Here is a 27,515-nt window from a genome sequence, read left to right as displayed (position 1 = left end):
TACAGTGGAGAAAGGACAGCCTCTTCAATAAGTGGTGCTGGGAAAACTGGACAGGGACATGTAAAAGTATGAGATTAGATCATTCCCTAACACCATACACAAAAATAAGCTCAAAATGGATTAAAGACTTAAATGTAAGGCAGAAACTATCAAACTCTTAGAGGAAAACATAGGTAGAACACTCTATGACATAAATCACAGCAAGATCCTTTTGGACCCACCTCCTAGAGAAATGGAAATAAAAACAAAGATAAACACATGGGACCTAATGAAACTTCAAAGCTTTTGCACAGCAAAGGAAACCATAAATAAGACCAAAAGACAACCCTCAGAATGGGAGAAAATATTTGCAAATGAAGCAACCGACAAAGGATTAATCTCCAAAATTTATAAGCAGCTCATGCAGCTCAATAGCAAAAAAACAAACAACCCAATCCAAAAATGGGCAGAAGACTTAAATAGGCATTTCTCCAAAGAAGATATACAGACTGCCAACAAACACATGAAAGAATGCTCAACATCATTAATCATTAGAGAAATGCAAATCAAAACTACAATGAGATATCATCTCACACCTGTCAGAATGGCCATCATCAAGAAATCTAGAAACAATAAATGCTGGAGAGGGTGTGGAGAAAAGGGAACACTCTTGCACTGCTGGTGGGAATGTGAATTGGTACAGCCACTATGGAGAACAGTATGGAGGTTCCTTAAAAAACTACAAATAGAACTACCATATGATCCAGCAATCCCACTACTAGGCATATACCCTGAGAAAACCATAATTCAAAAAGAGACATGTACCAAAATGTTCATTGCAGCTCTATTCACAATAGCCCGGAGCTGGAAACAACCTAAGTGTCCATCATCGGATGAATGGATAAAGAAGATGTGGCACATATATACAATGGAATATTACTCAGCCATAAAAAGAAACGAAACTGAGCTATTTGTAATGAGGTGGATAGACCTAGAGTCTGTCATACAGAGTGAAGTAAGTCAGAAAGAGAAAGACAAATACCGTATGCTAACACATATATATGGAATATAAGAAAAAAAATGTCATGAAGAACCTAGGGGTAAAACGGGAATAAAGACACAGACCTACTTGAGAATGGACTTGAGGATATGGGGAGCGGGAAGGGTAAGCTGTGACAAAGCAAAAGAGAGGCATGGACATATATACACTACCAAACGTAAGGTAGATAGATAGTGGGAAGCAGCCGCAGAGCACAGGGAGATCAGCTCAGTGCTTTGTGACTGCCTGGAGGGGAGGGATGGGGAGGGTGGGAGGGAGGGAGATGCATGAGGGAGGGGATGTGGGAACAGATGTATATGTATGACTGATTCACTTTGTTATAAAGCAGAAACTAATAAAAAAAAGTTAAAAAAAAAAGAAAATTATAAGACACTGATGAAAGAAATTAAAGATGATACAAATAGATGGAGAGATGTACCATGCTCTTGGATTGGAAGAATCAACATTGTGAAAATGACTCTACTACCCAAAGCAATCTACAGATTCAATGCAATCCCTATCAAACTACCACTGGCATTTTTCACAGAACTAGAACAAAAAATTTCACAATTTGTATGGAAACACAAAAGACCCCGAATAGCCAAAGCAATCTTGAGAACGAAAAATGGAGCTGGAGGAATCAGGCTCCCTGACTTCAGACTATACTACAAAGCTACAGTAATCAAGACAGTATGGTACTGGCACAAAAACAGAAAGATAGATCAATGGAACAGGATAGAAAGCCCAGAGATAAACCCACGGACATATGGTCACCTTATCTTTGATAAAGGAGGCAGGAATGTACAGTGGAGAAAGGACAGCCTCTTCAATAAGTGGTGCTGGGAAAACTGGATAGGGACATGTAAAAGTATGAGATTAGATCACTCCCTAACACCATACACAAAAATAAGCTCAAAATGGATTAAAGACCTAAATGTAATGCCAGAAACTATCAAACTCTTAGAGGAAAACATAGGCAGAACACTCTATGACATAAATCATAGCAAGATCCTTTTTGACCCACCTCCTAGAGAAATGGAAATAAAGACAAAAATAAACACATGGGAACTAATGAAACTTCAAATCTTTTGCACAGCAAAGGAAACCATAAACAAGACGAAAAGACAACCCTCAGAATGGGAGAAAATATTTGCAAATGAAGCAACTGACAAAGGATTAATCTCCAAAATTTATAAGCAGCTCATGCAGCTCAATAACAAAAGAACAAACAACCCAATCCAAAAATGGGCAGAAGACTTAAACAGACATTTCTCCACAGAAGATATACAGACTGCCAACAAACACATGAAAGGATGCTCAACATCTTTACTCATTAGAGAAATGCAAATCAAAACTACAATGAGATATCATCTCACACCAGTCAGAATGGCCATCATCAAAAAATCTAGAAACAATAAATGCTGGAGAGGGTGTGGAAAAAAGGGAACACTCTTGCACTGCTGGTGGGAATGTGAATTGGTACAGCCACTATGGAGAACGGTATGGAGGTTCCTTAAAAAAACTACAAATAGAACTACCATATGACCCAGCAATCCCACTACTGGGCATATACCCTGAGAAATCCATAATTCAAAAAGAGACATGTACCAAAATGTTCATAGCAGCCCTATTTACAATAGCCCGGAGCTGGAAACAACCTAAGTGTCCATCATCGGATGAATGGATAAAGAAGATGTGGCACATATATACTATGGAATATTACTCAGCCATAAAAAGAAATGAAACTGAGCTATTTGTAATGAGGTGGATGGACCTAGAGTCTGTCATACAGAGTGAAGTAAGTCAGAAAGAGAAAGACAAATACTGTATGCTGACACATATATATGGAATTTAAGGAAAAAAATGTCATGAAGAACATAGGGGTAAGACAGGAATAAAGACACAGACCTACTAGAGAATGGACTTGAGGATATGGGTAGGGGGAATGGTAAGCTGTGACAAAGTGAAAGAGCGGCATGGACATATATACACTACCAAACGTAAGGTAGATAGCTAGTGGGAAGCAGCCGCATAGCACAGGGAGATCAGCTCAGTGCTTTGTGACCGCCTGGAGGGGTGGGATAGGGAGGGTGGGAAGGAGATGCAAAAGGGAGGGGATATGGGAACATATGTATATGTATAACTGATTTAATTTGTTATAAAGCAAAAAATTAAAAAAAAAGCAAAAAATAAAAACAAAAGAAACAGTGATCAGAGGAAATTTTATAGCATATATATATTACATACATATGTACACACACACACACACACACACACACACACACATATATATATATGGAAGAATAGAAATAATGAAAGTGAATTCCCAATTCAAAAAGCTAGAAAAAGAACAATAAAGGAATTCCTCCAGGAACAAAACAAAACAAAACAAAACACAAGAAAGGAATATAAATGATAAGAGCAAAAATTCATATAGTAGAAAATGGAAAAATAGTAACATTAATAGAAGTGCTGTTCTTTTAAAAACCATCAAAATAAGTACTAATTTAATATTAAAAAGAGATGTCACATATAACATAGTAAAAAAATGACAAAAGGGAAGCATTCATAAACACAAATCTTTGTACAAACCTATGCTAAGAAAATTGAAAATCTAAATTAAATGGATAATTTCTTAGGAAAATACAATTTATGAAAATTGGTCCCAGTGGAAAACAATATGAGTACTAAGTATAATTTATAAACTGGGTGTGAGTAAAGACTTTCTTAACCTGACTCAAACTTGACAAATCTGACTACAGAAAAGCAAAAAAGAATCTCTGTACAATCCAAAACACCATAATCAATATTAAAAAATAAATGACAAACCAAGAGAAAATATTTATAACATATAGCAGTGAAAATTCATGCACTTTTGGTAGGAATGTAATTTGGTGCAACCACTATGAAAAACAGCCTGGAGATTCCTCAAAAGACTAAATATAGAACTACTGTAGGTTTGAGCAATTCCATTTCTGGGTACTTATCTAAAGAAAATGAAAACATTAATTTGAAAAGATATATGCATCACTATATTTATTGTGGCACTATTTATAATAGTCAAGATATGGAAGCAACCTGTGTGCATCAATAGATGAATGGATAAAAAGATGTGGTATACACACACACACACACACACACACACACACACACACACACACACACCAGGAATACTACTCAGCCATAAAAAAGAATAAAATCTTGACATTTGTGAAAACATGGATGGACCTTGAGGGTATTATACTAAGTGAAATAAGTCAGACAGAGAAAAAAAAAGAATTAAAAATAAGAGACTTAATTCTTCATGTTGAAAATAGCAAAGAGATTCCTCTGACCACGACTTCTCTCTTCTTAGAGCATTTGCTTGAGAAAACTTGTAATTATAAGCCTCTTCTGTGTCACTTTGAAATGTATATATATTGTTTTAAAGCTAATTAGGCTTCTTGCCAGCTTTAAGACCCAGGAATGTCTTTCTCAAGACCTGGGGAACATCTTTGAAATGTAATCATCAAGGAAGACATCAGCTGTATCTCTGAGTTTTGTGGGAGGGTAGGAACCTAACATCAGTGGGTGCCTCACTCCAAGTTGGGAGTCTAGCTCTTGTCATAAGGATACAAGATGTTGTTTATGTTTCCACTGGATAATGCCAGTTAGCTAACACACATGGTCACCACATTGCCAAGTGAGTTTAGGATGAACTTGGTAGGACAGATGCTGTTGTCAAGTCTCTTACCTGAGGACTAGTTATTGTTTATCTTGAGAACATTTATGTAATGGGGAGTATCTGATTAGCTGTATAAAAAGATATTGTTTCTTTCTTTCTGCAGTTTCTTCGGTGGATTTCCTGTGATGTATGTCACATTCTGGTTTATAGTTTTCTTTCTCTTCTATCTTTGTGGAGAGGCTTTTAAGGCTGGAAGATTCTGTTTTTAATTATATTTCCTCAACTCAACCTAAATATCAAAGGATATCAAACTAACAATTCTGATGTTCACCCCATCACTGAAATTGGGGATTTAGATTTAACCATGATCTTCCACTCAAAAATAGTTACACATCTAAAAATGTACTTCAGAATGACTACCTTATGATCTGTGAATATAAGAATCGTTTTATTCATGAAAATAACTTTTCTCAAAGTTAAAACGTAATTTTTCCTCTATTAAAGAACTTTGAATCACTGAAATGTACTACCTGTATGCTCCTTATTTCCAGTAAATTAAGTTATGTAGGGAAATGGTTGATTGTAAACTTGGAAAAAAGATTTCATTTGAATTGAAATATATATATATATATATATATATATATATATATATATATATATATATATATCCCGATATAATGTTGTTATACTTAAAATCTTATTACCAAACATAATCTCCTACAGCAAATTCAATAGTAAAAACTGAACAAAGGTAAGACACAACTAATAAGAAATAATATTGGATAATGGACAACATTGCTTACAAATGTAATTGAAATGTAAAAGAAACATTCTGTATATGATCTATTAAAATGTACTTTATGTATATAACAAGTAAGTTAGTCTTGTGATATGCTTTTAAATTAGATTTTCATTTCTTATTTATTTATCCAAAAAATTGCTAAGTCTCTCCTTATAAATCCTATTTATCTCATGTATTTTCATAGTATGTTCTGAAGAAATACTAATAGGAAAATATATGCCAGAAACTATTTGGTAGATTATGTATTTGACTTAGATATGTGTATGAGTAATATTTTCAATGAATTTCAATGTATCATAAGTTCAGAGAAAAGTGTTTCAATTTTAAAAATAAATAGGTACTGGTCTCAGCATAATTTAATATAAGCTTGTGCTTCTTTTCCATTTTATTTTAATTATTTCCTTTATGTTTCCAGATGACCATTGGCAAGTAACTCAATTTTCTGTGCATTTTCCACTTTTTTATGATAAGTATTTATACTTTACAACAAACAAATATCATGCTGTTTTCTTCATTCATTCATTCACGAATTCATTTTTAAGCTACTACATACTAAATGCCTATTAAATGCCACATGTTGTTCTGCATGCTTTCTCACCTCTTTGGATATCTAATTGGCATTTCAAAATTTATACCAAAATTGATCTTTCTCTAACATTAATTTTTAAAGTGAAATGTTGTCCCCATTTTATGGAAAGATTCTTCCAATCACCTAGTTTTTCAAACTATAAACCTGAAGTCCCAATTCCCCCACCTTTCTTTCATCACAGCCTACAAGTTATGCATTATCTCGTTCTGCCTATTTTAACCCCTAAATAATTCAAATCTCTTTGCTTTTCTGTATCTCCACGGATACAGCCTAGACCTTTCTACCTAGTCTCTACCTAAGGAAATGCATTCTTTCTTAGTTGTTTCCCTGAGTGCATTCTTCCCTCCTTTAACTTGTTTTTCATACTGCAGCCAAAGAAGCATGTACACAATGGAAATACTAACTCCCCCCACCAGGACCCTGTTTCAAAATTTTAACAGTTTCCATTGATGTGGGATAAAAACTGCCATCTTAACATGAATTAGGAGAATATAAATGATTTGATCCTTGCTCATTTTATTCTTTACAGAGTCTCCAACACAGCTCCTTTTCCACCCTATATTCTTCCTGACATATTTCACTTTTCCTCAAATGATTCATTCTCCCTTCTACTTAAAAACATTCTGCCATGACTTTTCCTCTTCCCGGAATGAATTTTTCCCTCTCCCTCATCTACCCTATTGCCACAAATCTTCAAAGTTCAATTCATTCATGATCTCACTGAGAAAACTTTATTCAAACCTCTAGACTTAAGTCCTTATATTATGACTTAAGTCCTTATATTATTAAAATAAATATAATATTATTGGCATTTTAATAAAATAATTGTGTAATTGGTTCTTCAATTTCTGTCTCTTATTCTAAACTTCAAGCTCAAAAAAGTGCTTTATTGTCTTGTTATAACTGTAAATGCATCTATGCAAGTGCAGCTACATAAACAGTGGTAAGGTTAGCACCTTGCACATAGTAGGTGGTCAATAAATATATGAAAAATAAATATATAGTATAATATTTAATTTATTCTCATTTCACATTTTCTGCCATAAACCTGTATAGTGTAATTTATTATTCCTCAAATAAATGCATTGAGGTATATAGACAAGAGAAACAAACAAATAGAAGAGTAATATTTTCTCACTTTTAGGTTTTTTGTTTCTTATAATTTTTAAATTTGCTAGCATCTCACTTTCTTTTTTTCCTTCCTCTCAATGCCTATATTTATGGTGCACAGCCTCAGGAATACAAAAAAGATGTGATCACAAGAGTGAAAAAGAGAGTCTTTACTTCTGTTTGAGCTGTTAAGTGGATGGTCTAATGCCTTCTAATTATGTGGATGAAACTACGTACAGTAATTAGTTTATTTTATTTTCTGAAGTGAATATTTATTTTACTAAGTAAACCATCTGATAGTTTTAACAAATCAATGAAGTCAAAATATTTAAATGGTGTTTTAATGCAGACAGAATCTAATACAAATAAAGGCTTTTCCTTCACACCTGGGAAAAGTTGGGCCAAATATTGAAATAGGTTGTTCACTCAACGCAGCCAGTTCAAGATTTTTTAAAATCCAACTAATTATAAGCATGTGTAATGTGACCACCTGGTAATTTAAAAATGCCAAAATTACTGTGTTGGGCAAAATGTTTCAGCCCAATTTTTGCCAAGGGAATTTTATTTTTCTGTAAGAAAGGATGGCCTCTGTCCTGAACTAGACAGCACTTTAAAGACGTCCTGGAATTGATTGATGAAAGAGTGCCATTTCACTTCCCTGATCATCCTTGGTACATCAAGACATGGATTGAAAAAGCTGATAGTTAAGAGAGGGTTTGTAGTCAACTGGGATTTTGTGTCCACTGATATTTCTTCTTCCTTATATTCTGTAACCCCATAATTTTCACATTTTGAAAGAACTTGGTTGCTTTTCTTTTGGTTCTATAGCTTTAAAGATTTTCCTAAGAATGAGAATGAACAGAGCTTAAAAATATTAGGAAGATAAATAACAAATGCATGTTTGGGATAAATGGAATTGCTACTCATCCTAATAGGAAGCAAGGGCATGTTGGGGATGGCCACCAAGTTCACAGATGTGGAGAGTGGCTAAAGACATGTGTTTTATAAAGAGCTCTTCTTCTCCTTCCACCTTCCTGATAGTTCTGTCTTGCTTTTGTGTTTATTTGTTTTTTTATTGGCTGGTCTATCTTCATTCACATTTAAATATAAAAGTTTTACTGTTTACTTCCTCCTTTCCTTTTAAAGATTTTCTCAAGAAGATTTAGCCTTCTCTGTATTTTGAACTATATCCTTTTTACTTCATTCATATCTAATTAGTATCTCTAGATATTATTTCTCTATTGACCCCAAACATTAGGTGTTTCAACTAATAAATCTAATAAATATATTTTCTTGAATAATATATAGACAACTCAAACTCAGTCAGTAAGTGGTATGACATGACTAGATGATTTCTTTGCACTCCTTGGGCAATCCTTGAAGCAGGGATAAGGTTAGGGAGATTTTCACATAATCTAGATTAGGGTTTCTCTACCTTGGCACTGTTGACATTTTGGGTCAGATAAGTGTAGCATATTTACTATCATCCTTGGCCTCTATACACCAGATCCCATTAGTACCCTGCTTCTAGTTGTATCACAAATATAACTAGACACTACTAAACATCCCCTTGGGGGCAAAACGACCCTTAGTTGAGAACCACTGATCAAGATGATAAAGATCAATATTAGGACCACAGCAGTGAAAATGGAGAAGTAATAAAAGCATCTTGGAGGAAGATGCAATGAGATTAATGACTGAGTATATGAGCTTAGGGAGGAGGAAGAATCTCAGGTTGTTTTCTAGTCTGGTTATTAAGGACTTCCTAAATTTCAAAGTCTCATACCTTTGTAATGCTTTTATCTTCTATGCCTTTTTTTTTCATACTATTCTCTTTACCCAGATTTCTCTTTGATCTCCTTATATATGCCTAATAAAATTCTATTAATCTTTGTGGCCTAACTCAACTATCACTCACCACCGTTGTGACTACTTTTCTATCCTTACACTCTGAGAATATTTTCGTTCTTCTTTGATTCATGAGTTATCAGTAATGACCATATTCCCCATGTCTTTACTGGTACAAACTTGCATCATTTTTATATCCCTTCACAACTTATTATACTGTATGAAATATAATAAGTGTTTTAAAAATGTTGAATGGTTTACTTAGTGAATAAGATACAAAAAGACATTTTTTTTAAGAGTGAACAATTATTGTTGTTTAGATATGCAACATGCCTTAACATTATTATTTATTTTGAAATAATAGGCTAACTCTGCAGTATCTGTATATTTATTTTCAAAAAATTGTTTGGATAGAGCAGGTAAAATATGAATATGAAGCATAATTTCAGGAACATAAAGTATGGAAATATAGAACAATGAAATTTATATCTGTAGAAACCAGAAGTTTATCAAGTAACCTAATAGCCCTTTCATATATAGCAAAATAGATGGTCAAAAATAAACGTAATGAAGTTAAGTGTTTCTCTAAGAGACAGAAATCTTGCTTAACATTAGTTAATACAATTTCCTTAATATTTTCATAGGTTTGAACAGAGAATATGGGCCTGGACTAAAACAAATGCAAAGGGGGGCTAGGGATAGAGTCTATTTTTCATAGCTTCAAAAAATGAGTCTAAAAATTTAATCTATAAGTATACTTCTACATTTTCTAAAGAACATGTAAAGGGTCATACATACACTTAGAAAAATATTTATAAAATAAAATTGTAAAATATAATCAATTCATTATACACAGAATAAAGGATTAAAATAAACTTTAGGAGCCAGGTATGTCAAAGTAACTTTTACAAAGCTTTGTATCCATGTGTTTGAACCCAGGGAATTGTCTTTCTTCACACACCCTCTTATTCATCCCCACTGAGCTATTGTAAATTATTTCACTAATAAACTTCATCTGGAATTTCTTTAATCCTAAAAAATTATGCTCTTCTTGTTATGAGGAATATGATGGTATTTTGAAGTTATGTAATGTCAGAGAGTACAATTTTTGAGTTTAAAAATAGCCCTTCTATTTTTAAAATTTAAAATATAGAGAAAATGTTCTAGTTTTATTGTGTTGTCTAGCAGAATTCTGGATTATCCTATCAATATTTACTAATTAACTGTTATATAATAATATTTTACATTGTTTAAATATCACAATACAAAAATAATTCCACAAACAGTGAAAATCTGAAGAATTAAATGTCTGTTTTGTCTATAAGACCTCGACAAATGAGCTCATTTGGGATGTTTTGCTGAATTTGGAAAAACCAAATATTACAATGATCTTTTACAGAAAAAAGCCCTCTGTTTACTACACAGGCACGTTATTTAAAATGATCAGAAGATAGAAAATAAACACTACATATTTGCATTAATGGTTAAAAAATAATTTCCTCTAGCCACTTAGGCAGAACCATATTCCCATTATGCTAATGCGGTTGTTGTTTTCCATACTCTATTTATCTGTCTCCATATAAAATTCATTAGATCCACTTCAATGTACAGATTTTAAAATCAGTCATATTGTTATTATCTCTACCATGACATATGTAAAACCCCAGCCTTCCTTATACTCACCCTCTTCTACTTCTCACAATTCACTTTAACACATAACACACACACACTCACACACACACATACACACACACACATATATATCTTGGCTATGGAATATGGGGAGTCATAAGTTGGTAGTATTTTTGTAATTAAGACCACAGGCTTTATTGTTTGACTTAAGTTTGAATTTCTCCTCAAGCATTTGTTATTCATGTGGCCTTGGCAACTTGCATCACTTATTGAAGCATCAATTTTCTCATTTTTGAAAATAAGACTTATAATTCAGTGCTGTGAAGATAAATGAGAGAGATACTGCATTTAAAGTGCTTGGCTTAATAGTTAGCTCATAGTAAGCCTTAAATAAATATTAGTAAAAATTATAATTAGATCACTGGCATAGCAAACTCTGGGGTTATAAAATCTTACAGTGCCTGCAATTTGGAAATTGTAGTTAAATGTTGAAGTCCTACAAAGTTAATGAAAAGATTTAGGCTCAAGAACCTGAAAATATATTCATCAGATTAATATGTAAGGGACTAGAACCAGGAAAAGGAAATAGAAAACATCTTTTGAGAAGGGTCTAAAAACCAATTTTACTATATAGAGAAAAGAGTTCTTAACTCTTCAGAAGTAGAGGATATTAGAAAAATTTTCAAAGGTCCCAGGGTATAAAGGGCTGGTGAGAAGAAGAGTTAATCCGTACAAGGGAAAGCGAAGCAAAACAAAGAAATCACCTCAACCGATCACCTTCCCAACTGCCATTTTTCCAGTTTAGTGTGTTTCAGCTAGAATAGACTAATGCTGCTATTTCATGACTGCTCTCTTTTACACTTTTTTTCTTCTCCATTTCATTTTAGTCATTATTGCCTGACTGATCTTCTTAATCCATAATTCTGTTAAAAAAAACACATCATTTGTACTCCATCACTTACACAGACAATGAAAATTTTCTATCCCTGGTATGCCAGGACCTTTATTACATGGCCTCAACTTGCCTCTGCAACATTTCTTAACTTTCTACCTTCTGTACACACTACATATCACTTGCTCTCAGTAAGCTTTCTTTTCTATTGGATGATAAAAATCATATCATTTATAATTGCAATAGAGTGTATACTCTGTACCTATTAAACATGAGTTGTGTTAAAGTCAAAAAAGATGATCATCTAAATCAGATTGGGAGAATCAAGAATGGTTTCATAGGGCTAAAGCTGAGCTGAGAGCTCCTAAGGGACAGTTAGAATCTAACTAAATTAAAAAAAAGTAAGGTGGAATATGATTTCAGGTAAAGAGAATGCTTTGTATAATGGACAACATGGCCATAGTAGGGGCTGAGGCTATATATGCATACACATAGGAGGCTTCATATATATTATATATATGACCAAGTTCTTAAAGAACATTTTGTGTTAATGTAAGAAGTTTGAGGAGTCTTTAGAATTTTCTATATATAAGATCATGTCATCTGCAAATAGAGGTAATTTTACTTCTTCCTTTCCAATTTGGATGCCTTTTATTTCTTTTTCTTACCAGGTTTCTCTGGCTAGGACTTCCAGTATTATGTTGAATAAAAGTGGTATGAGTGTGCATCTTTACCTTGTTCCCTATCTTAGAAGAAAACTTTCCAGTTTTTCACAATTTGAGTATGGTGTTAGCTGTAGGCTTGTCAATATATGACATTTATTATGTTGAGGTAAATTCTATACCTAGTTTCTTAAGGGTTTTTAAAAGGAAAGTGTGTTGAATTTTGTCAAATGCTATTTCTGCCTCAGTGGAGATAATCAGGTGATTTTTCTCATTCATTCTGAAATTGTGGTATATCACAGAGATGAAGAGTCATTCAAAACATGTAAAGTTTCAGTTATACAAGATTAATAAGTTCTAGAATCTATTGTACAATATTGTGCCCTTAGTTAGCAATGCTGTGTTGTGCATTTGTTAAGATAGAATCTCATGTTGTGTTCTTACCACAAAAGACACAAAAATGAAAACAAACCAACAAACGAAAACACAAAGGGGAAAAAGGAAACCTTTGGAGGTGATGGATATGCTTATTACCTTGATTGTAGTGATGGTTTCATGGGTGTATGCATATGTCAAAACTCAACAAACTGTATACTTTAAATATGTGCAGTTTCTCATCAATTATACCTCAATAAAGCTGTCTAAAGAAAAGTTTGAAACGATAGCAAAGATCAAAAAAACTAAAAGCTGGTTCTTTGAGAAGATAAACAAAATTGATAAACCATTAGCCAGACTCATCAAGAAAAAAAGGGAGAAGACTCAAATCAATAGAATTAGAAATGAAAAAGGAGAAGTAACAATTGACACTGCAGAAATACAAAAGATCATGAGAGATTACTATAAGCAACTCTATGCCAATAAAATGGACAACCTGGAAGAAATGGACAAATTCTTAGAAATGCACAACCTGCTAAGACTGAATCAGGAAGAAATAGAAAATATGAACAGACCAATCACAAGCACTGAAATTGAAACTGTGATTAAAAATCTTCCAACAAACAAAAGCCCAGGACCAGATGGCCCCACAGGCGAATTCTATCAAGCATTTAGAGAAGAGCTAACACCTATCCTTCTGAAACTCTTCCAAAATATAGCAGAGGGAGGAACACTCCCAAACTCATTCTATGAGGCCACCATCACCTTGATACCAAAACCAGACAAGGATGTCACAAAGAATGAAAACTACAGGCCAATATCACTGATGAACATAGATGCAAAAATCCTCAACAAAATACTAGCAAACAGAATCCAACAGCACATTAAAAGGATCATACACCATGATCAAGTGGGGTTTATTCCAGGAATGCAAGGATTCTTCAATATACGCAAATCAATCAACGTGATACACCATATTAACAAACTGAAGGAGAAAAACCATATGATCATCTCAATAGATGCAGAGAAAGCTTTTGACAAAATTCAACACCCATTTATGATAAAAACCCTCCAGAAAGTAGGCATAGAGGGAACTTTCCTCAACATAATAAAGGCCATATATGACAAACCCACAGCCAGCATCGTCCTCAATGGTGAAAAACTGAAACCATTTCCACTAAGATCAGGAACAAGACAAGGTTGCCCACTCTCACCACTCTTATTCAACCTAGTTTTGGAAGTTTTAGCCACAGCAATCAGAGAAGAAAAGGAAATAAAAGGAATCCAAATTGGAAAAGAAGAAGTAAAGCTGTCACTGTTTGCAGATGACATGATACTATACATAGAGAATCCTAAAGATGCTACCAGACAACTACTAGAGCTAATCAATGAATTTGGTAAAGTTCCAGGATACAAAATTAATGCACAGAAATCTCTGGCATTTCTATATACTAATGATGAAAAATCTGAAAGTGAAATCAAGGAAACACTCCCATTTACCATTGCAACAAAAAGAATAAAATATCTAGGAATAAACCTACCTAAGGAGACAAAAGACCTGTATGCAGAAAATTATAAGACACTGATGAAAGAAATTAAAGATGATACAAATAGATGGAGAGATGTACCATGTTCTTGGATTGGAAGAATCAACATTGTGAAAATGACTCTACTACCCAAAGCAATCTACAGATTCAATGCAATCCCTATCAAACTACCACTGGCATTTTTCACAGAACTAGAACAAAAAATTTCACAATTTGTATGGAAACACAAAAGACCCCGAATAGCCAAAGCAATCTTGAGAACGAAAAATGGAGCTGGAGGAATCAGGCTCCCTGACTTCAGACTATACTACAAAGCTACAGTAATCAAGACAGTATGGTACTGGCACAAAAACAGAAATATAGATCAATGGAACAGGATAGAAAGCCCAGAGATAAACCCACGGACATATGGTCACCTTATCTTTGATAAAGGAGGCAGGAATGTACAGTGGAGAAAGGACAGTCTCTTCAATAAGTGGTGCTGGGAAAACTGGACAGGGACATGTAAAAGTATGAGATTAGATCACTCCCTAACACCATACACAAAAATAAGCTCAAAATGGATTAAAGACCTAAATGTAATGCCAGACACTATCAAACTCCTAGAGGAAAACATAGGCAGAACACTCTATGACATAAATCACAGCAAGATCTTTTTTGACCCACCTCCTAGAGAAATGGAAATAAAGACAAAAATAAACACATGGGACCTAATGAAACTTCAAAGCTTTTGCACAGCAAAGGAAACCATAAACAAGACCAAAAGACAACCCTCAGAATGGGAGAAAATATTTGCAAATGAAGCAACTGACAAAGGATTAATCTCCAAAATTTATAAGCAGCTCATGCAGCTCAATAGCAAAAAAACAAACAACCCAATCCAAAAATGGGCAGAAGACCTAAATAGACATTTCTCCACAGAAGATATACAGACTGCCAACAAACACATGAAAGGATGCTCAACATCTTTACTCATTAGAGAAATGCAAATCAAAACTACAATGAGATATCATCTCACACCAGTCAGAATGGCCATCATCAAAAAATCTAGAAACAATAAATGCTGGAGAGGGTGTGGAAAAAAGGGAACACTCTTGCACTGTTGGTGGGAATGTGAATTGGTACAGCCACTATGGAGAACAGTATGGAGGTTCCTTAAAAAACTACAAATAGAACTACCATATGACCCAGCAATCCCACTACTGGGCATATACCCTGAGAAAACCATAATTCAAAAAGAGACATGTACCAAAATGTTCATAGCAGCCCTATTTACAATAGCCCCGAGATGGAAACAACCTAAGTGTCCATCATCGGATGAATGGGTAAAGAAGATGTGGCACATATATACAATGGAATATTACTCAGCCATAAAAAGAAATGAAATTGAGCTATTTGTAATGAGGTGGATGGACCTAGAGTCTGTCATACAGAGTGAAGTAAGTCAGAAAGAGAAAGACAAATACTGTATGCTGACACATATATATGGAATTTAAGAAAGAAAAATGTCGTGAAGAACATAGGGGTAAGACAGGAATAAAGACACAGACCTACTAGAGCATGGACTTGAGGATATGGGGAGGGGGAAGGGTAAGCTGTGACAAAGTGAAAGAGCGGCATGGACATATAGACACTACCAAACGTAAGGTAGATAGCTAGTGGGAAGCAGCTTCACAGCACAGGGAGATCAGCTCGGTTCTTTGTGACCGCCTGGAGGGGTGAGATAAGGAGGGTGGGAGGGAGACGCAAAAGCGAGGGGATATGGGAACATATGTATATGTATAACTGATTAAATTTGTAAAATAAAAAAAAAAAACTTTTAGCTCACAAGATCCAAAACAAAAAAAAAGAAAAGTTTGAAATTTATTCTAAAGAAAGTCTTTGAAGGACTTAAAGTGGGGAGTTTTGTGATAAGATTTCCATTTTTAAAAGTATCCTAAGAAGAATGCAGAGAACAGTTTGGAAAGGGTACAGACTGATATAAGAAAGAGAAATAGAAATATTTAGTATTTTAGAAGGAAATATCTAGAAGCCCAAATAAAGTCAGCATGTTTGGAATGGAGAAGCTGTTTCGAGTCAAAACAGTCTAACAAAAAATGTTGAACAGATGCAACGAGATTTGGTGACTTCATAGATGTGACAGGGTGATGCCTGCCGTTCAGAGGAAGAAGTCCAATATAATTCACAGGTAAAATTTGCTCAGGCCATGAGGTACTGACTCAAAGGATCTGGTACTTTTCTGGTATAATCTGTTTTTTTTTTTTTTTTTTTTTGGTACAAGTTTCAGGATATCTTTCTTTGTGGCGATACCTATGTACTGGGTTGGCCAAAAAGTTTGTTCGTATTTTCCTGCAACATCTTGGAAAAACCTGAACGAACTTTTTGGCCAAACCAATATTTGAAATAAGTGGATGATGTTAAATTCATTCCTAGAGAAAGTTCTCACGTTAAAAAAAAATGGCAAAAATTTATGGTATTTGGAATTTAACTTTTGTCAATCAAACTTAAATGGATGAGATTTGCAACTTTTCTACAATATTGATTTTTTTTCAGTGATTCAAAATGTTCACTGAATGTTGATTTTACAGCATTCATAGCTAAACTTTATTAAACCCTCTTGCACTGTTGTTGGGAATGTAAACTGATACAGCCACTATGGAGAACAGTATGGATGTTCCTTAAAAAACTAAAAATAGAACTACCATATGATCCAGCAATCCCACTACTGGGCATATACCCTGAGAAAACCATAATTCAAAAAGAGTCATGCATATATACACTACTAAACATAAAATAGATAGCTACTGAGAAGCAGCCGCATAGCACAGGGAGATCAGCTCAGTGCTTGGTGTCCACCTAGAGGGGTGGGATAGGGAGGGTGGGAGGGAGACATGAAAGGGAGGGGATATGGAGATATATGTATATGTATAGCTGATTCACTTTGTTATAAAGCAGAAACTAACACACCATTGTAAATCAATTATACTCCAATAAAGATGTAAAAAAATAAATCATATACCTCAGTAACAACTTATTTATTGATATATGACTAACTACAATCATACTAAAACTAGAATATTATTAATATTAATATTTATTATATAATAAATTCCATTTAAAATTACCTTTATTTGGCAGCACTCACCACTCATTGTTAATATTAGGGGCTAGTAAATTCATCTAAAAGTCTCAATATTGGGACATGATTCAATGTGCAAAATGCTGTATTAGGCACTTTAAGTAATATATTATGCATTTAATTCATTTGTAAGTTATTTTTAGTGAGGTTTTTATTTTTTGTTTTGTTTTGTTTGTTTGTTTGTTTGTTTGTTTGCGGTACACGGGCCTCTCACTGTTGTGGCCTCTCCCGTTGCGGAGCACAGGCTCCGGACGCACAGACTCAGCGGCCATGGCCCATGGGCCCAGCCGCTTCATAGCATGTGGGATCCTCCTGGACCGGGGCACGAACCTGTGTCCCCTTCATCGTCAGGCAGACTCCCAACCACTGTGCCACCAGGGAAGCCCTTTAGTGAGTTTCTAAAAATCTCATTTGGTAAGACTGAGTGTACTTAGTGTATGAAATATCAAAAATACTTTCAGACAGAGTTAGCTTCAAAGGGATACAATCTGTGAAGTCGCACAAAGCCTGGCACTCAGAAAGGCCACATGTCTGAACTTTAAAAGTCACCCCCACATTCACATTTTACAATTTAAGAGTCTTTGTTTCTTTCTATGAGTTTGATTTTTAAGATGCATTTTGCTTTCTAGGTCTTGAAGTAGCATTAAGAATAAAGACAGAGTTTTGAAAAATTGTGGACAATGCTTTCAGTGAGCAGATTTTCCTTGCTATTTTTAAAATTTTACCCTATTAAGTTATAAAATAATTTCTTTCTGGGCTTCCCTGGTGGCGCAGTGGTTGAGAGTCCGCCTGCCGATGCAGGAGACACGGGTTTGTGCCTCGGTCCAGGAGGATCCTGTGTGTCGTGGAGCGGCTGGGCCCGTGGGCCATGGCCACTGGGCCTGCACGTCTGGAGCCTGTGCTCCACAACGGGAGAGGCCACAGAAGTGAGAGGCCCGCGTACCACACACACACAAAAAAATAATAAAAAATAATAATTTATTTCTGCTATAGCAAGGGTGGGCAAGACCATGGCCTACACCCATCTATTTACCTATTGTTTATGGCTGTTCTTGAGCTACAACAGCAGATGTTAGTACTTATAACAGAGACAATCTGGCCTGCAAAACCTAAAATATTTGAAAAAGTTTGCCAGTCCCTGTACTGGAGCATGAGAAATATTATATATTGTATGTTGATGAATATTCCAGTGGGATTTTTGTTTATTGTAGGATGGGGGTCCACAACCCTTCATACCAGTCCCTGGCCTGTTAGAAACTCAGCCGCACAGCAGGAGGTGAGCGGTGGGGGAGCAAGTGAAGCTTCACCTGCCACTCTCCATTGCTCCCCATCACTCGCATTACTGCCTGGAACATCCCACCCCAACCCCGTTCATGGAAAAGTTGTCTTCCACAAAACCAGTCCCTGGTGCCAACAAGGTTGGGGACCGCTGTTGTAGGACACCCACACAGCTGAGGTAGTCAGTCTTAGGACTTACAAGAACACGGATATTTCATGTTTGTACTGGGTTGAATAGTGTCCCTAAAAAATCATGTCCATTTACAACCTGTGAATATGACTATTGTGAATGTTGTTGTCCCCCACAAAACTGGTTTGTTGAGATCCTAACTCTCAATGTGATGTATTTAGGAGGTGTGGCCTCTGGGAGGAAATTATATTGTATGGGTGGAGCACTCATGATGGGATTAATGCCCTTATAAAAAGACCCCAGAGAGCTCTTTCACCCGTTCTACCATGTAAGGACACAGTGAAAAAACAGCTGTCTATTAAACAAGAAGTGGACTCTCTCCAGACTCTGAGACAACTAGTGCCTTGATCTTGGACTTCCCAGCCTCCCAGGACTGTGAGAAATAAATGTCTGATGTTTAAACCAGCCAGTCTATTTTATTTTTATTATATCAGTCCAAACCATCTAAGACAGTGACCTTATTTGAACATACGGTCTTTGCAGATATGATAAGATTAAGATGTAGTCATACTGGATTAAGGTGGTTACAAAATCCAATATGATCAATTTCCTAAGAAGAGGGAATTTGGGGCACAGGCACATACACAGAAGAAAGATTATGTGAAGATATAGAAACACATACACAGGGAAGAAGCCTATGTGACAAAGGAGTCAGATTGGAGCAATGAGTCCACAAGCCAAGAAACACCAAGGATTGATGGCAAACACCAAAAGCTGCAAGTGGTAAAGAAGGATTCCTCCTTAAAGCCCTTGATCTGGCAGAAACCTTGATTTCAGACTTCCAACCCCCCAGAACTGTGAGAGAATAAGTTTCTGTTGTTTTAGGTGACCCAGTTTGTGTTATTTTGTTACAACAACACTTGGAAACTAATACAATATTTTAAACAATTTTGATAAAATGCTCAAGTATACTTGAACTACTGAATTTTTTTTTCTAAAATTTTACTGGTTTAAAGTAGAAGATTAATGGTTATTAGTATTATAGCAGAAGAGTTACACTTTGAATAGGCTTGTGCCATATGGCAATTTTACAAAATACTTTATTCTTTTTTAATATAAAAATTGTATTGCATTTTAATTATCAACTATGACTTAGTGGGTCAACATAGTCCTCTAAAGATAAAATAGGATATATAAATGTTTATCTTAATATTCATTTAGTAAAAGGCCAATCATTTTTATGATTCTTAAGAGCACAGAAATTAAAGTTATGATGGAAACTGTAGCTTAATTTCTTCCTTTTATTACTTATCTCTGTTAATTTCATAACTGTTAAATTCTGTAAAGCAATTATTGCCAATCACTACAGCTCAAGAGCAAGAGCTACTTTATTTGTTAATTAAATACTTATCTAAGGCACTTCATTTTAAGTGTTAACAAATATTTACTTATTTCTTACTAAGAATAAAAAAAATTATTTGTAATTCAGGAGGACAGCCTGGGTATCTAAACTATTGGATATTAAAAAATAATTTTGGCAAAATTACATAATCAAAGAAGGAACAGGAGAGCATGTGTAGTAACTCTGAGTGTCTTAGCACCCAATATTAGCAGTAATTTATCATCTCTATTTCTCCATAACCATCCTGCTGCATTCCAGAACGTTCTACATATTTTTGTGTTTTAAGGTACAATTGAGTGTATGTTACTACATTTGTCACCATGTAATTTGTGGATCACTTCAGAACCCCAAACAGCATTTATGAAATTTGCTAAGTAATTATATTTACTCCTGATAATTTCAATTCTACAGTGCAAATCAGCACAAGTGTGTCTAGCAAGTTATATTTCTTCATCTACAGAGCCCCTGCTGTATATAAAGCATCCACTAGTAACTTTCTTTAATTCTCTTAATTGCTTGGAGCAGCCTGAGACACTCTTTTCACCTAATCTGATACTTTCTGTTGTGTTTCATAAGAAAACATAATAGTCTGGAGAGGGGCCACTTATAATTACAAGAATTGAAATACAAGCACACTCATGTCTAATATAGATTTGGAGTCAACTTTGCAGCATTTACACATATATCTATGTAATACAAACATTTCAAGAAACTCTAATGGCCCAGACTCAGAGAGAAGGAAACAATAAGAGGAAAGAAATGCAAAATAAAACAGATGACTAACGTTTTGAAAAGATTATTATGCATTCTTTTAATATTGTATAATGATACTAAAATTCAAACTAATTTTATAACAAATCTTTTTTGTTTTATTAGGATTTTATAATTATATGCACTTTTATTGCATTTATTTTCCAAAGAATCAGTTATGAATGTACACTCCAAAGTTGTTCAACTGGGTATTCATCGAACATGTTGTTTTTTTCCTACTACTTTTAATTTTGACATTCTGTTTCATCTAAATAAAGTGCATGAAACCAGATTTACCTGATGCTCTTAGACATGCTCAGTCTTTGATGCCTGTGTTTAAAATAAATGAATGATTGGATGGATGAATATTGCTCTTAAACCTTTAAAATGCTGAAAAGGTGACCAGTAATATTTCTTGCAGTGTAATATCTTAGCTTTATGCACCACAATTAAATAGGAATTATTTCGTGAGTTCAGCTTATTTTACCTGTACAGTATATAGTAAAAAAATGTAAGCTAATGTTTTAAAGTGTTTAAAGAAACAGAACTCTTAATATATTCTGCAGAAATTTTACTCAAGGAAACCTAATACAAGAAGCAGTTTCCTTCTGAAAATCTCAATTACCATACAAAGTAGAAGCTGTTACTAAAGAAACAGGTTCCCCTAGAACAAAACAAATGACTACATAATTTGAAATCTAGCTTGTACCTTCATGAGTGAGAGAGAACTTTTGATTCCATTAGTCTCTGTCACTCTCAGCAACATTGTGGGCATTGTGTAAAATTAAGTGAGGAAGGCAACATTAGCTGATGGAATGGCGAACACCTATTTAATAAAATCATTTTTCTTGTTTCCATTTACATTTTTAACGGATGATATTTAGACTATGGGCCTGCATGTACCAGGAAGCTGTGCAAGCACAGAGGGATGGCTAAAAATACTACCTATATCGTCATTGAAATAGCTGAAAAATCACATTGGTCCAATATAAGAGACATTCTTCTATTAATTCAAACGTGTTTGTCCTTAAGATTTTGGAGGTTGTCAAATCTTTTGAGAACCTGATTAAATCTAAACACTGACCAGAAAAGTACATACAGATACAAATAATTTCCATATTATTTTAGAGGGGCAGGTACTTCCTAAGCTCTCCTTGAGAGGTGATACATTCCAAATAAAGATGCCAATTCAAAATCTACCTCATGAGCAAAGTGTTTATTACTGTGTCTCTAGTTCACTGATACTTTATATCCGAGATTCACTCTTCTTGAGCCTTCAAAGACTTTGAATTCTCTGCTTAGATAATTTCTTTCACATGGTTAGGATATGGCCATAATAAATCTCTTTCTACTCCCAATTGGCACTAAAAATACAAAAGGATAATAAATGCATATTATTAAATATCATTTGCCAATGTTATTTTATATCTTTATAATATTTTTTCTTTTGGATATGCCATAATTTACTTAACCATTATTTCATTATTCAGCATTTAGAAATATTTTCATAAATAATTGTACAAATCTCTGTCTTTTCCCTTAGTGTAAATTCTTAGGACTTGGAGTTACTTGGTTAAAAGTGTGAATGTGTTAAAATTATTGATGTATATTACTAAATGGGTCGACACAAAATAGAAACAATTTATACTTCCACCAGTGTTTGTTTTAAGATAAAGACTATTTCTATATATCCTCAGTAACTGGACAATATTCAGTTTTGCCACTGAAAAAACAATAAATAAAAAATAAAATTTACTGTTACTACCTTATAAAAGGCATTATCTGGGACACAGAATAATAAAACAGATAATAGATTTTATAACAATTACAAGGCAAATGAAAATCCAGTTTCATGTGACTACTTTTTCTGATGATCTTTGCCAAAGCGAAAATTGTACCTGACAAAGTTAAACAGGCAAGACTTTACTCAAGGTTATAGGTGATAGAGACCATAACTCAGTTTGAGCTCAACTCCAATAAAACAAAAGGCAATGGGTTTTTTCCTGTTTTTTTTTTTAATTCAAGTATAGTTGATTTACAATGTTGTGTTAGTTTCAGGTATACAGCAAAGTGATTCAGATATATATATATATATTCTTTTTTCATATTCTTTTCCATGATAGGTTGTTACAAGATATTAAATGTAATTCCCTATTCTAAAGCAGGACCTTGTTGTTTATCTATTTTATTTTTTAATTTTTTAAATTTTTATTTTATATTGGACAATAATTGATTTACAATGTTGTGTTCGTTTCAGATATATAGCAAAATGATTCAGTTATACATATACATTATGTATTCTTTTTCAAATTATTTTCCCATTTAGATTATGACAGAATATTGAGCAGAGTTCCCTGTGTTATACAGTATGTCCTTGTTGGCTATCTATTTTAAATAGTGTGTATATGTCAATTCCAAATCCCAACTCATCCCTGCCCCCCACCTTTCCCCTTTGGTAACCATAAGTTTGTTTTCTATGACTGCGAGTCTGTTTCTGTTTTGTGAATAAGTTCATTTGTATATTTTTTTTTTAGGTTCCACATATAAGCAATATCATGTGATATTTGTCCTTCTCTGTCTGACTTACTTCACTTAGTATGATAATGCCATTTGAAGCAACATTGTTTGGACCTGGAGATTATCATACTGTGTGAAAAGGCAATGGGTTTTTAAGCAGAGGTGAAAGTGTGAAAAAAATATGGGGAGACTTTAGGAAGGGTTGATTAATGGGAGGTGTGGAGCAGATTGAGTTATTCCTGAATATGCAAATATTTTTCTTATTTGTTCCTATTTTCATGATCATTAAGCTTTGGGACTCAGATATCTGAACACAGTGAAACTTCAGGGAAGAAGTACAGAATCTTTCCTCAGTTGGATTCTTAAGTTCAGAGAACTTCTAAGTGACATCTGAGACTTAGTTCAGAAAACATTCCCAGACACTTTATACTTGTGGGATCTGGATGTCCAGACAAACTGTAGCTAGATGATAAAATTTCTCTTGTTCAACATTTATGTTTCTCAGATCCTAACTCCACACTAAGCATTTGAACAGGAGATGTCAGTGATATTAAATGAACATATCACAGATTATTTTCTCATGTATTATACAATCAGGCAGAGGTGATAAGATATGCATATAACCAGGTACATTCAAGAAGCATATGATCTACAGATGCCGCAGATAATCATGTATTTGTTTATAATTTTAACATTTTAACTTGTGTTTCTTATTGCCATCTTGTCTTTGCCTTTTCTACTTAACTCATTAACTTTCATTTTTTCTGCATACATCACTACTTTTCATAGTAATTGATTTTTTGTGAATATTCTATTGCTTCTCTCCTCAATGGAAAACATGCTGTTGTCTATTCATATATTTTTGTCCTTTCCTTCAGTTAATTTACTCAGTTCTAGCTAATATTCATTCTCAAGGTGAACTTTCTGCATTCAGAATATCTACTCTTTATTATAAAGTGACATCACACGAGTATTCAACTTTTCTGGGTTATAAAAGACACAGATATTGTGCTATTATGAGGCAAGTGCGTTATGCCCTTCGCAAAAGTGCATGCTTTCTTCCTGTCCAAAGAAGGTTGCTACCAATTAAAGAAAAATGTCTTAAACATGATAACTGCATTCAGTTGATATTGAAATATGCAAAGGGACAGAGTTTTGGCATCATGCTTTGTTTCCTATTTTTATTTCCCTTAATAACTTCTGATAACATTTTGAAGTAATTCTATTAATATACACTTAAGGAAAAATAATTGGCACCGTGGATATGTTTCAGTCTTTCTAGCATTTGAGTGAAATTCATTATAATGCATGCATAATGTAACTTTTTATTATTAATATAAAACCTACCTAAAATTATGTACAACTTGCAGCTTATGCATCATGGATTCTTCAAGCAAAGAGGAGACTTAAGCAGTGACCAGGCCTGATGAGGAGAAAAGTAGATTTGGAGAGAGAGCAAAGCCAAGACAAGATGCAGGGGGCTCCTGCATCTCCCTTTGCTGGGCAGGCAAAATTGGCTGTCACTGTGCTGAGCATAAGCCTGGCTAAAGTGGAAACCTTGGAAATATGCAATGGAGGGGACTTTTCTATGTTTCCTGCCAAGTAAAAAAAACACTTACTATCTCCCTCAAAACATGAATGGAAGAGTCAAATCAAAAAGGCACCAGATAGGGCTTCCCTGGTGGCGCAGTGGTTGGGAGTTTGCCTGCCGCTGCAGGGGACATGGGTTCGTGCCCCGGTCCAGGAAGATCCCATATGCCGCGGAGCGGCTGGGCCCATGAGCCATGGCCACTGAGCCTGCGCGTCCGGAGCCTGTGCTCCACAATGGGAGAGGCCACAACAGTGAGAGGCCTGCGTACCGCAAAAAATAAATAAATAAATAAATAAATAAAAGGCACCAGATAAAATGTTGTTAATGTTCACAGGTCAAGAACTCCTTTGAAAAATTCTCCTAAATGTGGGGGGTAATAAATAAAATAACATGCATTGATAAGCACTGATAATTGTTCTATCACTTTTGTAGCTAAACAAGACACACTCTCCCCAGCAGCAAATCGTAGACTCTAAGTTAAAACTTTTTTCATATCAGAAAATCACATGTTAAAAATGAAAATCTTGTTATTTTTTCCCCAGACCTAGATCTTTAGTGAGAGCATAAGAAAAGCCTGAAAGATTAAAAGGACTTTTTGAGAAGAGATTTTTCTCACTGAGTCACTCAATTGAGTGACAATATGAGCCCAGAAATTCTTTTTAAAGACTCCTTAAGTTCATTTGTTTACAAAATAATTCAGCAAAAGTACAGTTTAAATCAGAATGTTATTTTCAGATACCTCAGATGTAGAAGAATTCGTTTGCTAGAATTTAGGTATTCAATGCGCAAACCCATTTCTACTCACCTCAGCTAGGATTTAGGCTGCTCTTTGCTTACCTAGCCAAACTGCCTTTCTCTTTGAGAATTAGGTTACAAATCTCATCTGCTTGCCTTATGCATGCATTTGGCAGAGAAGTCACCTGCTTATTCCACAAAATGTATCCGGAGAAACATTTTTTTTCTTTAAGCTTGTTTACAACCCATTATTTATGTGATAGTACCGGGGGAAGAATTTGTATAATTACTAGCTTCTTCTCTGCTTCTTTAGGCAGAATAGCATAGGTGTTAAAAACTTATCCAAAATCTAACATGCAATTAAAAATATCCTCTCTATAAGATCTATAGTTAGGTCAAATGTGCATAAATTAAAAAAATTAAATACAACTTATTTGGATGATCACTTTAAGGAAAAACGTGGTAAACTAAATGAAAGCATCCTAGGAGAAAGGAAGCTCTCAAAACTGGAGTGATTTTGATGATGATGTCATTAATGATTTTCCAATAAGTAACACTAATTATTTTGGCACTAAGTTCCTGGTTTCTTCAAAATTAAAAGCTTATGTTCCCTCAGGGACATGAACTAAGCAGAGAGAAGTTCATCCTCACAACAGCTGAGTGGGCAAAATATGTCAAAATGTCAGACTGTGAAACTGGAGTAAAAATGTAAGAGAGGGAAATTGCCAGTCCTTGTGCTTTTGTGGCCATTAAATCACATTTGGTATGAGAGTTGACATTCAAGAGTTCACAAATCACATATGATATACAGAAATATCTTTACAAAATAATAGAAGAATCCATCCAATACTAGACCAGTATTTCTTAATTAGTTTTATTGTCTCCCTCCCAAGAGACTTCTTAAATATTTTTCACCAAAACATTGCACTTTTGAAATTTTATACACAGACATATGTCTATTTACTATATGTACACTTCTGCTTTATACATAAAAAGATTGAGGATTTTTTTTTTCCACACACCCTCCACATGGGCAATTTTTAGCCTCATGGGGGCAATGAACCCCCATTACAAAAACATTCATTGACAGATGAAAAAATTCATGTCTGGAGGAATAATATTTTTTCTTCAGATTCTAGATAATTACCCTCTCATTCAATTTATCTTAACTAAGGATGACTTTCATTAAAAATCTATTTCTCAAAAAATTCATTTCTGATTAAACACAAAATAGGTACTTCTGTGAATTATTGATTAGCTTGTTTCCTGCAGTGTCATTAATCCTAATATTAGTATACAATCTGTACCATGTACCCCCTCTACTAGTAGTAGTTCTACTACTACCTATGCATTAACAATTGTTAATTTTATACTTGTAGCCCAGAATATTTCTAGGGCTGTATATTTCACTGAATGCTATACATCTTCAGCTGAAGAACCCACAGGTACCCAAGATAAAAATGTACACAGTACTTCTCCTTTTATAAAAAGTTTGTAATCAGAACTTTTTTTCTTCCCTTATCTGCCACTTCTATTTGTTCACTAATATCTATTGAACTCTGGGATTATAATCTCTCACATTTATTTTAATCTCTCATGTTTATTCTTTAGCCTAATCATTCACACTATTCCTGTATTAGATCAACTCTCATCCTCCCACATCTACACTATTCAATCACTCTAACATTGTCTCTCTGCCTCTAGTTTTGCCTACACCAACTCAGTCATTTTCACTGTTACTTGGATAATTTCACTAAAACAGAAATCTAGCAATATAATTCATTGTCTTTAAAATGACTCCCCATTACTCAAGAAATAATGTTAAATCTTTTTA

The sequence above is a fragment of the Mesoplodon densirostris genome, chromosome 1 (genome assembly GCF_025265405.1).
Source record: "Mesoplodon densirostris isolate mMesDen1 chromosome 1, mMesDen1 primary haplotype, whole genome shotgun sequence".
Lineage (NCBI taxonomy): Eukaryota > Metazoa > Chordata > Mammalia > Artiodactyla > Ziphiidae > Mesoplodon > Mesoplodon densirostris.
The sequence above is the reverse complement of the archived record's forward strand: the minus strand, read 5'-3'. Positions refer to the sequence as shown.